This window comes from Anolis sagrei, chromosome 9, assembly GCF_037176765.1.
Source record: "Anolis sagrei isolate rAnoSag1 chromosome 9, rAnoSag1.mat, whole genome shotgun sequence".
NCBI classification, from domain to species: domain Eukaryota; kingdom Metazoa; phylum Chordata; class Lepidosauria; order Squamata; family Dactyloidae; genus Anolis; species Anolis sagrei.
The window spans coordinates 36,783,007-36,799,825 of record NC_090029.1 but is presented as its reverse complement, the minus strand read 5'-3'; the positions used below and the strand labels follow the sequence as shown (position 1 = coordinate 36,799,825).

The following is a 16,819-nucleotide window of genomic DNA, read 5'->3' as shown; positions in this document are numbered from 1 at the left end:
CAGTGGAACTCTCTGCCCCGGAGTGTGGTGGAGGCTCCTTCTTTGGAAGCTTTTAAGCAGAGGCTGGATGGCCATCTGTCAGGGGTGATTTGAATGCAATATTCCTGCTTCTTGGCAGGGGGTTGGACTGGATGGCCCATGAGGTCTCTTCCAACTCTTTGATTCTATGATTCTATGATTCTATGCATTCAGGTGCATTTGCAACAGAGGCTAAAGACGGGCACCGAAGGACACAAAGAAAGAGATGGAGAAGGGTGGATGATATGGGTAGATGGGGAATCTACATGGAACAGGAAGAACACGTTTATTAGGTAGCTGGCAGTGGCAGTGGTCAGTGAAGAAAATGTAGTGAGCTCTGTTGGAACTAGGAAAATGGGTTTATATATCTGTGGAATGACCAGGGTGGGACAAAGGACTCTTGTCTGCTGGAGCTAGCTGTGTTCGGGCTATATGGCCATGTTCTAGAGGCATTCTCTCCTGACGTTTCACCTGGATCTATGGCAAGCATCCTCAGAGGTAGTGAGGTCTGTTTGAATTAGGACAATGGGTTTATATATCTGTGGAATGACCAGGGTGGGACAAAGGACTCTTGTCTGCTGGAGCTAGCTGTGTTCGGGCTATATGGCCATGTTCTAGAGGCATTCTCTCCTGACGTTTCACCTGCATCTATGGCAAGCATCCTCAGAGGTAGTGAGGTCTGTTTGAATTAGGACAATGGGTTTATATATCTGTGGAATGACCAGGGTGGGACAAAGGACTCTTGTCTGCTGGAGCTAGCTGTGTTCGGGCTATATGGCCATGTTCTGGAGGCATTCTCTCCTGACGTTTCGCCTGCATCTATGGCAAGCATCCTCAGAGGTAGTGAGGTCTGTTTGAATTAGGACAATGGGTTTATATATCTGTGGAATGACCAGGGTGGGACAAAGGACTCTTGTCTGCTGGAGCTAGCTGTGTTCGGGCTATATGGCCATGTTCTAGAGGCATTCTCTCCTGACGTTTCACCTGCATCTATGGCAAGCATCCTCAGAGGTAGTGAGGTCTGTTGGAACTAGGAAAATGGGTTTATATATCTGTGGAATGACCAGGGTGGGACAAAGGACTCTTGTCTGCTGGAGCTAGCTGTGTTCGGGCTATATGGCCATGTTCTAGAGGCATTCTCTCCTGACGTTTCACCTGCATCTATGGCAAGCATCCTCAGAGGTAGTGAGGTCTGTTTGAATTAGGACAATGGGTTTATATATCTGTGGAATGACCAGGGTGGGACAAAGGACTCTTGTCTGCTGGAGCTAGCTGTGTTCGGGCTATATGGCCATGTTCTAGAGGCATTCTCTCCTGACGTTTCGCCTGCATCTATGGCAAGCATCCTCAGAGGTAGTGAGGTCTGTTGGAACTAGGAAAATGGGTTTATATATCTGTGGAATGACCAGGGTGGGACAAAGGACTCTTGTCTGCTGGAGCTAGCTGTGTTCGGGCTATATGGCCATGTTCTAGAGGCATTCTCTCCTGACGTTTCACCTGCATCTATGGCAAGCATCCTCAGAGGTAGTGAGGTCTGTTTGAATTAGGACAATGGGTTTATATATCTGTGGAATGACCAGGGTGGGACAAAGGACTCTTGTCTGCTGGAGCTAGCTGTGTTCGGGCTATATGGCCATGTTCTAGAGGCATTCTCTCCTGACGTTTCACCTGCATCTATGGCAAGCATCCTCAGAGGTAGTGAGGTCTGTTGAAATTAGGACAATGGGTTTATATATCTGTGGAATGACCAGGGTGGAACAAAGGACTCTTGTCTGCTGGAGCTAGGTGGGAATGTTTCAACTGACCACCTTGATTAGCATATAATGGCCTGACAGTGCCTGGAGCAAACTTTTGTTGTGAGGTAATTAGTAGGGCTGGGCGGTTTCGTTTCGTTAATTCGTAATTCGTTAATAATTCGTTAATTTTTTAATTACAAAATGATAACGAACCATTCTGGAGCAATTTTTTAAAAAAACGAATTTTTAAACACGTTTTGCAAATGCTTCGTATTTCGTTATTGTATTCGTTTCGTTATTGGTTTGAGGTCGTTTCGTTATTATTTCCGCATGTCTGGAGCAAGTTTTATAGTTGTTTTTTGTTTAATTAGTGAAAAAAAATTATAATATCACACCAACAGTCAAGAACAGATGGAGAGGGAAGCTTCAGAAGTTTTTGGAGGTTTTTTAGTGTATTTCGCGGTCGCGTCCGCCATTAACGAATCGATTCGTTATTGTTTCGGAAATCGATTCGTTAATGTTTTGTAATTTTTTTCACATTTACGAAATTTCGTAATTATCGAACTTTTTAAAAGGAAAATTTTGTAATTATTTTAAATAACGAAACGCAAAAACCCCCAAAAAACGAATCGATTTTAGAAACAAATTTTTCCGTTGTTACCCAGGCCTTGTAATTAGATGTACTTGTTTGTTTCCACTCTGTTGTTGTGCTGTTGTAATTTTAGGGTTGGACTATCTACAGACCCACCATCTACAAACAGAGAACTAGCCGTATTCCTTCATGGCATTCCTTCATGGCTCGAGAGCAGTACGTGTGAAAAAGATCTTGGAGTCCTCGTGGACAACAAGTTAAACATGAGCCAGGAATGTGATATCATTAATGGTATTCCGGAAAAAGTTGAAAACCTGGTTATTTGAACAGGCGTTTGAACAGACAGTGCAATGAATGTAATGAACATAGGAATGGAACAACGGATGACAAATCTGGATCATGTTTTTAGTTATGAGACGTCAGTGGATGGTTATTGGTGTTAACTGTTAATGTGTTTATGATGTTAATTGTTTTTATCTACCGTGTTGTTGTAGCATTGAATTTCTGCTATTCTTGTTGTTAACCGCTGTGAGTCGCCTAAGGGCTGAGAACAGCCGTATACAAATAAAGTAAATAAATAAATAAATAAATGTGGTGGCAAAAAAAAGCCAATGGGATTTTGGCCTGCATCAAGAGGAGCCTAGTGTCTAGATCTAGGGAAGTCATGCTCCCCATGCTCTATTCTGCTCTGGTTAGACCACACCTGGAATATTGTGTCCAATTCTGGGCACCACAATTCAAGAGAGATGTTGACAAGCTGGAATGTGTCCAGAGAAAGAGGGCGACTAAAATGATCAAGGGTCTGGAGAACAAGCCCTATGAGGAGCGGCTTAAGGAGCTGGGCATGTTTAGCCTGAAGAAGAGAAGGATGAGAGAAGATATGATAGCCATGTATAAATATGTGAGAGGAAGCCACAGGGAGGAGGAGGGAGCAAGCTTCCTTGGAGACTTCCTTGGAGACTAGGACGCAATGGAGGAATGGCTTCAAACTACAAGAGAGGAGATTCCATCTGAACATAAAGAAGAACTTCCTGACTGTGAGAGCCGTTCAGCAGTGGAACTCTCTGCCCCGGAGGGAGTGTGGTGGAGGCTCCTTCTTTGGAAGCTTTTAAACAGAGGCTGGATGGCCATCTGTCAGGGGTGTACTGTATTTACTATTTTAATATGTAATGACTTTTGCACTTGTTGTTCTTTATATGATTGTATTTTATATATGCTGTAAACTGACCTGAGTCCCTCATCGAGGTGAGAAGGCCGATATAGAAAACCTCTAAATAAAATAAATTTGAATGCAATATTCCTGCTTCTTGGCAGAACGGGGTTGGACTGGATGGCCCATGAGGTCTCTTCCAACTCTTGGATTCTATGATTTCCTGTAGCTATTCCTGGAGATCGTTCTTAAATCCCTATATGTCAGGTGCTTGTTTATAAAGCTATTGTCCTTCCAACCCTGTTAAACGTCTGTGTAACGTGGACTGTCTACAGATGTCACATTCAACTCCTGGAATGATTCCATCAGCATTGCCTCTGAAAAATCCTGCAAATCTCTTGGGAAGACAGGCGGATGAATGTCAGCGTGCTGGAAGAACCAAAGACCACCAGCATTGAAGCGATGGTCCTCCGCCATCAACTCCGCTGGATTGGCCACTGGAGAAGCATTAAAAGTCCATTGCTCAGGAATTTGATGTGACTGAGAAATAGAACTGTGCAGGTTTTGGGGTATAATTTAGGACCTCATGAGCACTTGAGAATACAAACATTTATAGAGGTGATTCTGTAAAAATCTCCCCCCCCCCCCTTTTTTTTTTTTTTTTTTTTTTGTCGTGTCAGGAGTGACTTGAGAAACTCCAAGTCGCTTCTGGTGTGAGAGAATTGACCGTCTGCAAGGACGTTGCCCAGGGGACGCCCGGATGATTTGATGTTTTTATCATCCTTGTGGGAGGCTTCCCTCATGTCCCTGCTTGGGGAGCTGGAGCTGATAGAGGGAGCTCATCCGCCTCTCCCCAGATTCGAACCTGCGACCTGTTGGTCTTCAGTCCTGCCGGCACAGGGGTTTAACCTACTGTGCCAAAAATCCCCTGTTCTGATAAAATAATGTTATGTATTGTTTGATCCTGTTGTTTCTCAGTAAATGCAGTACTCTTTGAAGATAAGACTTAGAGCAAATAGTCTGCCAAAATCCCATAAATATAGCTGCTAATGCATTGCCATTCCAGCTACGGTGAATACTGTAACTAAATAGGAAGCATAGTGTAAAGATCCCTTACCTTTCCAGCCTGGGTGGCAGGGCCTAGGAGAAGCAGGCCAGTTAGTTGCAGCTTTAGTAAGGCCTGGCAGAGGGCAGCAGGAGCCATTTTAGTTTAGGGAAAACACCATTTCAGAGAGGGGGAGTGGCCTAGGCCTGAGTCAGTCTTAGAACAGCCAGGATTGGTTTATTAAAGGGGGGCGGAGTTTAGCATGGTTTGGAGGGAAAGAAGGAGGCTTTTACAGTCAGTCTGTTGTTGTTAGGGATTAGAGTAGGAAGGTAGTTTTAGGAGTTCGTGTTTGAGATTAGTTAAGAGAAGGCAGTTTGCCTTAGGTTTGCCAGCAAAAGAAGCTGTGGCACACTGGTACAGCTATTTAGGGAGAAATAGCTGTATTTGTAGTTAGCTAGGCCACAGTTGAGGGTAGCTAAGCTACAGTTGTATCTTGGCAGAGATTCAGATCCTGTCAAGTGTACTTGGTTTTGAAAGAGAAGAAAATCTCTGTGTTGTAACAAAGAAAGAACCATTTACTTGTAACCATTATGCTTTAAAGACAAGAACATTTTCTCTGTAACAGCCAAGCTTATTAAACAGCATTCACTTCCTCTGTATTTTCATCAATAAACTTTTCTTGATTATTTTTAAACTTAAAAAGCCTGAGTCAAGTGTGCCATTTGTGGCTATAGTTCTTTTCCTTTCCAACCTCACCTGTTTCCCTTTAAAGAAGAAAATAAGAAGACACGGGGCTTGGTGATTTTTCTTAAAAAGCATTTTTAATATTTTGAATAGCTAGAGTGTTCCTGTACATTTCAGTTTATGGTGGCAGCGGAAGTTTAATTAGTGAGACATCCCCTCATAACGTTCATATTGGTGCCATATACGTATATTCTTCATATTGATGGCAGTGATGCGTTATTGATCGTTTGGCCATACGCCGTGCCTTTATACATAGCACCTTGGATGATGGCAGGTGACATCTCTACATCTCCAAATAAACTGGTCTTGAGGTATTAATCCTCTGAGCTCTGGCTCATTAACTCACTAAAAATAGTAGAAATGGAAGATAAGATATCTAAAGAGAACTTCTCTCACCTTATTTAGCATTCTTTTTTCCGTGTTATCTGATTCCAGTTCAAGCCGCTGGGCTAGTTGGGTTTTGTTTTGTTTTATTTTAGCATCTCTCCAGATGAAGTTGGTGGTGGATGAAAAATTCATAAGAAAGAAAAGACACATCCAACCTTCTTTATCTAATATGTGCTCTTCAAGGTCAAGAGCTGGTACATATTTTGCTCCAACCAAGGATTTTTTTCTCAAAGGGTTGTAATATATGTTCCATGTAGTTCCATCATTCTTGCCTTTCTTTTCCTCAGGTAACGTGGGTCGCTTTAGGCTGAGCGAAGGACGTTGTTGGCGAGGGAAGGAGAGTCTGCTATGGCTCCCAAGGGGAGAGGGGGCTATGTTTACCAAATTATGATGAGCCTTGACATACAAAGGATGCGAAATCAGCGCTGTAGGCTTAACGTTGTGCTCTTTCTTTACGATGCTGTGGGGATTTACTGTCTGACTTTATTGTTAACTTTCTGATTCTATTGTTTTATGATTTTCTTCTAAGCTGCGCCAGAGGCCTACTGCAAGCCAAATGACAGGGTAGTAAATGTATTATTATAGGTGATGGTTATGAAGATGACAATGATTACTAGGATAACAACAACGGTCTCAGAAGAAACTAATGAATCTGATTGCAATGTACAAGGTGTTCTGGCATGTCTGAGAAACATACAGAGCTTTGAAGCATTACTTTTGGGGAACTTTAGCTGTCCAAGTTACTCAGGACCATGGATAATGAATAGTCTTGGGTCTGAATCACCGTTGACATAAATATTTGTAGTTTTCGGAGGGCAATTTTCATTTAATGTATTGTCGAAGGCTTTCATGGCCAGAATCACTGGGTTGTTGTAGACCTCACAACCTCTGAGGATCCTTCCCATAGATGCAGGCAAAACGTCAGGAGAGAATGTCTCTAGAACATGGCCATATAGCCTGAAAAAACTTACAGCAACCCAATTTTCATTGCCCAAGTGCCCAATCACCATCTCCCAAAGCAGTTACTATACTCTTAACTCAAGAATGAAAAATGAAATGCTGGTGAACAGGAAAGGAGATTTAAAGATGGGCTTAAAGCTAACCTTAAAAACTGTGGCATAGCCACTGAGAACTGGGAAGCCCTGGCCCTTGAGCACTCAAACTGGAGGTCAGCTGTGGTGAACAGTGCTGTGGAATTTGAATATGCACAAATGGAGACTAGGACGCGAAACAATGGCTTCAAACTACAAGAGAGGAGATTCCACCTGAACGTGAGGAAGAACTTCCTGACTGTGAGAGCCGTTCAGCAGTGGAACTCACTGCCCCGGAGTGTGGTGGAGGCTCCTCCTTTGGAAGCTTTTTAACAGAGGCTGGATGGCCATCTGCCAGGGGTGCTTTGAATGCAATATTCCTGCTTCTTGACAGAATGGGGTTGGACTGGATGCCCCCCCCCCCATGAGGTCTCTATGATTCTATGAGGGTAAAAGGGAGAAACATGCCAAGAGGAAGGCATGTCGAGACCACCTTCCATCTGGAAATCAATGACTTCACTGTGGAAGAACATGCAGGTCAAGAACAGGACTCCACAGTGATCTATGTATCTACTAGGCTTGGGTAACCACGGAAAAATTTGGTTCTAAACTCATTTCGTTTTTAGGGGGGGCCTTGCATTTCGTTTTTTTAAAGAATTCCGAAATTTTCCTTTAAAAAAGTTTGAAATATATGAAATTTCATAAAATTACGAATCGATTCGTTAATGGTGGACGCGATTGCGTAATATGATAAAAAAAACCCTCCAAATGGGACAGGGGGAACTTCTGAAGCTTCCCTCTCCCTCTGTTGTTGACTGTTGGTGTGATAATTTACTTTTTTATCACTGATAAAACAAACAACAACTATAAAACTTGTACCAGACATACAGAAATAATTACAAAACAATTACGAAACAATTTCGAAATAATTTTGAACCATTTACGAAACAATTACGAAACAATACGAAATAAATTGGAATAATTGTTTCGATTTTTAATTACTCCTCACAGTAGTCCTGCATGGCTCAATATTGGATCGTAAGCTAATTTAAATACGAATTAATAACGAATTACGAAATTAACGAACGAAACCACCCAAGCCTAGTATCTACCACCAAGTCACTACACTTGGAAGGCCATCATACTTGGACAACGAGGGATCACCTAAGTAAGTAAGTAACAACCAATGTTGAAAATCTCGTTACTTTGTCAAATGGAGTGACATTGTCATTTTGTAGCACCAAACAGAGAAGCTACACCTGAAGAAAAGATGAAGTAACAAGACTTTTCTGGAGCGAGCCTTTTGCAGCCCGCATCCTCACCATGCCTCTGTGTGAAGAAGGATTCAATGTCTCCACCCAAGGACAGGAGCCTCACCTACTCCCACAGTGATGTCTCCACTTAGTGTAATGATGATTAAGTCCTGTCAGCAGATATGAAAACCGCTGGATGCCGCTCCCCAGGCAGGCGCGCAGAAAGCCACCGGGATGCCCCAGCTTACAGGTTTTCATTATCCATCTGGAAAATTGCAGGTGTCACGAGAGCTTTTAGGGGATCAAATGGAAATTGTCTTGTCAGCAAGAAAAGGGACAGCTTCCTTGCCCCCAATTCCAGAAGCTGTCTTGTTGCTGCAGGCTTGTGTGTGAGCGACAGGTGCTGTCAGGAGCTGAGGTGTCACTAGGTTTCCTCTTCTCTTCCCCCTTCCTCTTCCTGCCTCCTTTTTATGATGCAAGAGACTAACAAGGCTACTTCTTCCAGCTGTGAGAGACAGATCCTCTTTGAAGTGGAGAAGAACAACTCTGCAGCTTAATGCAACAACCCAGCTTAATCCACACCCCTTTTTGTCATGGAGAGGCACAAGCTGCAAATGAGAGAAAAGGAGAAGCTTTTCTCCTTTCTTCTTGCCATCCATACTTCACAGAAACCCATTTTTCCTGATTTTCCCCCACTGACTTTCTATATTGCCTCATTTCCAAGGACATAGAAGCTCCTCCCTACTGAGTGACCACTTACAAGTCCAGTCCAGTCTTGTCTGCTCTGCCTGACATTGACCCTCATCTCACCTGCTAGAGGTAAAAGGTTGTTACGTTTAAGCAGAATTTAGTCTGGTCTGAAAAGAAGCAGGGGAGCTGAGGGATGATTTATTGTTGCCACCAATTTAAAAGGAACCAGTATTCAGGAGATTTTACCCCAGTTCCCAATTTTAAAAAGACTTAGCCGATTTGCAATGGAGGTTGCCAATTAGGAACCAAATTTACCATCAAGTTAGAAGGGAGGCTATTCAATTGCACCTCCTCCTTTATTAAGAAGGTAATAACTTAGTAGTAATTACACTGTATATACTGTAGCATGACTGGAGAGAAGAAAGTAGATTTATTTGGTTACTTTTCCCTGTGTTTCTGCCACTACATGAGGTAAGTTGTAATATTGTGAGAAATGGCACTTGGTACACAGAATAGACGGAGCTGAGGCAATCTTCAAATAAAAGTTAACAATTTTATTAAGCGTGTGGTTGCAAGACGTAACTTTTCCTTGTTGCACTTGGAATAATACTTGTAACTTTAACAGTTCATTCTTTCAAGTAACACAGTATCTTTCTGACGTAGAGCACTTGTTTCAGACAAAGTTTCCATACAGGGATGGTTCCCTTAGTTGATCCTCCCTAGATCAAACACTAAGTAAACTATTCTTTAGCCTCTCCTTAGACTAAAAGAATTCCAGCTATGTTTCACCATTCGGCTGCACTAGCCTGAGAAACTTCCAGTAGCCAAACCCAGCTTTTCAAAGCCTCAAAGCTTTGCTTCACAAGTCACTCCGCCACCTTTCCTTTCCTTCTCTCCCAACTCCTAACTCCTCACTCCTCTGAACCTAACTCCTGACTGCTCACTCCTCTAAACCTAAACCCTAACTGATTTTAACTGTCGTTTTTTCAAACTCTCCCCTCTAAGCTCCTCCCACTTCCCTCTCTCCTGCATCGGTCTCCATGGCAACGCACATGGAGGACTCCTCTGATTTAGGCCGCTCCAGCATTACTGCAGCCAATTTAAACACAAATACAGTTAAAATCATACAATTTATAATCAACTCCTGTACATGGTCCAATGCAAAAGACACAATAACTTCGCACAAAGGCAAGAGGAAAAAGAACAAAAAACTTTACTCTTGTCAGCAGAGTCAAAACATAAACTTGCAGTGTTGCATACAAAATAAACAGTGCAACAAACTTGCAAGAATTACAGAATGCAAAGAGCATGGCTTCATCTTTCTTCAAATGAGCAGAATGCTGTGAGCAAAAGCTGAACCGTATTCTAAAACACATACAGTTATACCCTATATGGCCATGTTCTAGAGGCATTCTCTCCTGACGTTTCGCCTGCCTCTGTGGCAAGCATCCTCAGAGGTTGTGAGACACAGGGAAGGCTTGCTCTCAAAGATATAGAGAGAAGGTCCTCCACAGATAACCTCAAAACACAGCCAAGGTTTCAGTAAGACAACACAGGTCTTTCAATGATTTGGGCCTGAGCTGCTTTACACACAGCAACTTGTACAATATGAAAAGTTTGAGAAAAGATCAGGACCTTTTTTTCTCATGAACAATAATATGAGATGATTAAAAATAAATCAAATGTGGGAGAAAGCAAAACTGAGATATGCATCCATCTGTAGTGCCAGCTGGCAGTCAACATCTTGCTTTTCCTACAATGCTTCTGTGAGCCATGGTACGTCATCATCTATATAATCCATTATAGAGCTATTTTGGAGAGAGATTGATGTCTGTCCACTTTTTCTCTTACCCCCCCTCCCCCCACCACACAAATGACTAGTTTTAAAAGGTAGGTTTTTTAATCATGGGTACATCTCTAATGCAAGAATGAACCCAGGATAACACTCTGCTTATCTGAGGCTGCTCAACCGATCTCTGAGAGCAACATCATCCTGGCTCAAAGCCAGTTAGAGAAGCAAGGAGAGGTGGGACTGAATCATAGAATCAAAGAGTTGGAAGAGACCTCCTGGGCCATTCAGTCCAACCCCATTCTGCCAAGAAGCAGGAATTCAAAGCACCCCTGACAGATGGCCATCCAGCCTCTGTTTAAAAACTTCCAAAGAAAGAACCTCCACCACACCCCAGGGCAGAGAGTTCCACTGCTGAACAGCTCTCACAGTCAGGAAGTTCTTCCTCATCTTCAGATGGAATCTCCTCTCTTGTAGTTTGAAGCCATTGTTCCCTTGCGTCCTAGTCTCCAGGGAAGCAGAAAACAAGCTTGCTCCCTCCTCCTCCCTGTGGCTTCCTCTCACATATTTATACATGGCTATCATATCTCCTCTCAGCCTTCTCTTCTTCAGGCTAAACATGCCCAGCTCCTTAAGCCACTCCTCATAGAGCTTGTTCTCCAGACCCTTGATCATTTTAGTCGCCCTCCTCTGGACACATTCCAGCTTGTCAAAATCTCTCTTGAATTGTGGTGCTCAGAATTGGACACAATATTCCAGGTGTGGTCTAACCAAAGCGGAATAGAGCATAGGGAGCATGACTTCCCTAGATCTAGACACTAGGCTCCTCTTGATGCAGGCCAACATCCCATTGGCTTTTTTTGCTGGCTCATGTTTAACTTGTTGTCCACGAGGACTCCAAGATCTTTTTCACACGTACTGCTCTCGAGCCAGGCCTCCCCCATTCTGTATCTTTGCATTTCGTTTTTCCTGCCAAAGTGGAGTATCTTGCATTTCTCCCTCTTGAACTTCATTTTGTTAGTTTTGGCCCATCATCTCTCTAATCTGTCAAGATCGTTTTGAATCCTGCTCCTGTCCTCTGGAGTCTTGGCTCTCCCTCCCAATTTGGTGTCGTCTGCAAACTTGATGATCCTGCCTTCTAGCCCTTCATCTAAGTCGTTAATAAAGATCCTGATCAGGACCGGGCCCAGGACGGAACCCTGCTTATGGCATTCCGCTCGTCACTTCTTTCCAGGATGAAGAGGAGGAAGCCTTGGGGAGAACCACCCTCTGGGTTCGTCCATTTAACCAATGACAGATCCACCTCATTGTAGTTTTGCTTAGCCCAAATTGGAGTAGTTTCCTTGCCAGAAGGTCATGGGGGACCTTGTCAAAGAAGGCCTTCCTGAAATCCAGGTACGCTACATCCACAGCATTCCCCGCATCTACCCAGCTTGTAGCTCTATCGAAGAAAGAGATCAGATGAGTCTGGCATGACTTGTTTTGGATAAATCCATGTTGACTATTAGTGATGACCGCATTTGTTTCTAAGTGCTTGCAGACCATTTCCTTAACAATCTTTTCCAGAATCTTGTCTGGTATCGACGTGAATGGTGCCGGAATCACTGGGTTGTTGTAGGTTTTTCCAGGCTATATGGCCATGTTCTAGAGGCATTTTCTCCTGACATTTTGCCTGCATCCTACAACAACCTACAACAACCCAGTGATTCTGGCCATGAAAGCCTTCGAGAATACATTGAACATCTCTATGGGGAGAAACTGTTCCAAGACACACGAAAATTGGAACCTCAGAGGATGCTTGGCAGGCGAAACGTCAGGAGAAAATGCCTCTAGAACATGGCCATATAGCCCGGAAAAACCTTCGACAACCCAAATAAGGTTCTTATGACTTCATTCCGGCCAAGGCATTGGGGCAGATCCATCCCTCGAAGAAAGGGCCACCACCCACCCAATGCCAAAAATAAGAATTGTTTCGGTGTGGTGATGATATGAATGGTGACTGCCCATGGAAGCGCACTGCCCACCTCCATGCTCTTGGGCGGAATGACAAACTAGCTTCATTATGCAAGGTCACTACACAAAAGTGAGATGGTCGAACAGAAGCTCTCCGAAGCTCAAGGTGCTCTTACTGCCTATTACAGGGAAAACCAGCTAATCCCTAACCCATCTAAAACACAGACATGTGCCTTTCATATCAAGAACAGACAAGCATCCCGAGCTCTGAGGAATCCCACTGAAGCATTGCAGCGCACCCAAATACCTGGGAGTCACCCTGGACCGTGATCTTACCTCCAAGAAGCACTGCCTGAACATCAAGCAAAAAGTGGGCGCTAGAAACAACATCATACGAAAGCTGACTGGCACAACCTGGGGATCACAACCAGACACAGTGAAGACATCTGCCCTTGCGCTAAGCTACTCTGCTGCTGAGTACGCATGCCCAGTGTGGAACACATCTCACCACGCTAGAACAGTGGATGTGGCTCTTATTGAGACATGCTGCATTATCACGGGGTGCCTGCGCCCTACACCACTGGAGAAATTACACTGCTTAGCCGGTATTGCACCACCTGACATCCGCCGGGAAGTAGCAGCCAATAGTGAAAGGACCAAGGCAGTGACATCTCCAGCTCATCCCCTGTTCGGGTATCAGCCAGCACATCAACGACTTAAATCTAGAAATAGTTTTCTAAGATCTACAGAGACACACGCTGGAACACCCCAGCAAGCAAGAGTCCAAAAGTGGCAGGCCCAAACCCAGAACCTCAACCAATGCCTGATACCAAATGAGAGAATCCCCCCTGGGCACACAGAAGACGGGGCGACTTGGAAGGCGCTGAACAGACTGCGCTCTGGCACCACGAGATGCAGAGCCAATCTTAAGAAATGGGGCCACAAAGTGGAGTCCACGACATGCGAGTGTGGAGAAGAGCAAACCACTGACCACTTGCTGCAATGCAACCTGAGCCCTGCCACATGATGCACAAGGGAGGACCTCCTTGTGGCAACACCAGAGGCACTCCAAGGGGACAGATTCTGGTCAAAGGACATTTAATCAACTACCAAACTTGCAAATTTTGTATTTTGTCTGTTTGTTTGTTTTGTTCTGTTAGAAATGTAATACAATTGACTGGTTGCCCTGACACGACAAAAAAATAATAAAACTACACAAAAGAAAATATGGGGGGGGGGGGGGACATCATTTGGTACACATCAAGAGCAGCTAGTATGGCCGGGGGAAATTTCTTACCCCTGGAAAAAAAACCAGTATGCCCATTCCTCGCACCATCCTTGGTGTGGGTGGGAAAATGGAACATTTGCTCCTCTTGCTTGCGGATTGGATACAAACAAATCCATTTTGAATCCCTCAAGCAAGTGGAGAATGACGAACATGATGTACGCTTAACAGCAGCCTCCACACAGCACATTTTTATCCCTGCTAATGGCCTCCCAACATCTTTGGAGAAGAAAAGGAAGATAACGGCAGAATAAACAGATCCCAATTAAAACATTAATTAAAGCCGACAGGGGAAAGGGAAGCCATAGCGGCCACCTCAGCTCACTCCTCGTTCTCTCTGGCAGAGTGGTTCACTTCCCCTGCCTCTTCTTCTTTTTTAATACTGATAATAGTAAGGGAGAAATTGCATTTCCAACCCACTGCCTAGTCACTCTGTCTCCTCTGCTACAGCCATGTCCCACTTTCCCTATTCTCCTCCTCCTCGCTGGGCTTACATGCTGCTCTGTAGGCTTTGATAAACAGTGAAGAATACACAGGAAAAGCAGTTCTTCTTGCAGCAGACTGCCCAGGTAATAAACAGGAAGCAGGGAGGGAAGGAAGGCAGCCACAGACACAAGAAAAGATGCCATCATCCAAGTTAAAAAAAACCCTCTAAAATCATAACAGTAAATAAAGAACAACACTCAAAAACAAGGGGAACTCCAGACAAGAAACAACCAGGGATAGCTAAACTTAGAAAATGTTGACAATCATGGTGGCAGCCATGATTCTAACGGGAGCGGAGCGCAGGGAGCACACAACCCCCCTGTTGCACCAGCTCCACTGGCTGCCGATTTGCTACCGGGCCCAATTCAAGGTGTTGGTACTGGCCTATAAAGCCCTAAACGGTTCCGGCCTAAAATACCTATCTGACCACATCTCGGCCTATGAACCCACCCAAACTTTGAGATCTTCCGGGGAGGCCCTGCTCTCGGTCCCGCCGGCCTCTCAAGCACGGTTGGTGGGGACGAGAGATAGGGCCTTCTCGGTGGTGGCTCCTCGGCTGTGGAACACCCTTCCTGTAGATGTTAGGCTGGCACCATCTCTCATGACATTCCGGAGAAAGTTGAAGACCTGGATGTTTGTGCAGGCTTTTGAGTAATTCAATGCAATCTCTGGTAATTGAACATAGGAAAGGAACAATGGACGACGAATTTGGATCACGTTTGGATGATGAGGCGACCCGGGTGGGTTTTAGTGATAATTGTGTATTGATGTTGTGTACTGCTAGAAATGGAATTGTGTAGTTTAATTGTTATGATATATTGATTACTGCTGTTTTTACTGTTTCTGTTGTTTGCTTTCTGGAAACCGCTGTGAGTCGCCCTTGGGCTTGAGATACAGCGGTATACAAGAATAGTAAATAAATAAATAAATAAATAAATAAATAAATAAATAAATTTCCGCTCCCTGGGCAGCCACCTCTCCACCAAAGTCAACATCGACACCGAAATACAACACCGCCTGAGCTCTGCGAGTGCAGCATTTTCCCAAATGAAGCAGAGAGTGTTTGAGGACCGGGACATCCGTAGGGATACCAAGGTGCTTGTCTATAAAGCTATTCCCCTCCCAACCCTGCTCTATGCCTGCGAAACGTGGACTGTCTACAGATGTCACATGCAACTCCTGGAACGATTCCATCAGCGCTGCCTCCAGAAAATCCTGAAAATCTCTTGGGAAGACAAGCGGACAAATGTCAGCGTGCTGGCAGAAGCAAAGACCACCAGCATTGAAGTGATGGTCCTCTGCCATCAACTCCGCTCGGCCGGCCACGCTATCCGGATGCCTGACCACCGTCTCCCAAAGCAGTTGCTCTACTCCGAACTCAAGAATGGAAAACGTAATGTTGGTGGACAGGAAAAGAGATTGAAAGATGGGCTCAAAGCCAACCTTAAAAACTCTGGCATAGACCCTGAGAACTGGGAAGCCCTGGCCCTTGAGCGCTCCAGCTGGAGGTCAGCTGTGACCAGCAGTGCTGCAGAATTCGAGGAGGCACGAGTGGAGGGTGAAAGAGAGAAATGTGCTAGGAGGAAGGCGCCTCAAGCCAACCCCGACTGGGACAGCCTTCCACCTGGAAACCAATGCCCTCGCTTTGGGAGAAGATGCGGGTCAAGAATAGGGCTCCACAGCCACCTACAAACCCACAAAAATAGTCATCAAAGAAGACCATCTTTGTCGTCCAACGAGGGATTGCCTAAGTAAGTAAGTAAGTAATCACTTCTCAATAAAGGAGTCCCCCAGGCAGTAAGAAGCCACACCTTGAAACTGCTAGGTCATTAAAAGCTAATCAAGGTGGCCAATTTAAACATTCACACCTACCTCCATTTAAAAAAAAAACTCTATAATCGTAACAGTAAATAAAGAACACTCAAAAACAGGGTGACTCCAGACAAGAAACAATCAGGGACAGCTAATCACCTCTCAATAAAGGATTCCCCCAGGCAGTAAGAAGCTACACATTGAAACTGCTAGAGCTAATCAAGGTGGCCAATTGAAACATTCACACCTACCTCCATTAAAAAAATCTCTAAAATCGTAACAGTAAATAAAGAACAACACTCAAAAACAGGGTAACTCCAGACAAGAAACAACCAGGGACAGCTAATCGCCTCTCAATAAAGAAGTCCCCCAGGCAGTAAGAAGTCACACTTTGAAACTGCTGGGTCATTAAAAGCTAATCAAGGTGGCCAATTGAAACATTCACACCTACCTCCATTTAAAAAAACTCTAAAATCATAACAGTAAATAAAGAACAACACTCAAAAACAAGGGAAGTCCAGACAAGAAACGACCAGGGACAGCTAATCACATCCAGCAAAGGATTCCCCCAGGCAGTAAGAACCAACACCTTGAAACTGCTAGACCATTAAATGGTTATTAAGGTGGCCAATTGCAACATTCATACCAACCTCAATCAGACAAGAATTCTTTCTCCCACCCTGGACCTTCCACAGACACATAAACCCTTTTTTCCTAGTTTCCAACAGACCTCACAACCTCTGAGGATGCCTGCCACAGATGCAGGCAAAACATCAGGAGAGAATGCTTCTGGAACATGGCAATACGGCCTGAAAAACTTACAACAACTCAGTGATTCTGGCCATAAA

At 44.3% G+C, this 16,819-nt stretch overlaps 1 protein-coding gene across 3 annotated transcripts in view; it reads right to left on the bottom strand.

Moving 5' to 3' along the window:
- The window catches only part of NTRK3 (neurotrophic receptor tyrosine kinase 3), an 850,080-nt gene that overhangs the window by 385,621 nt on the left and 447,640 nt on the right, over positions 1-16,819 (bottom strand). The gene's annotated exons all lie outside the window — the stretch shown is intronic.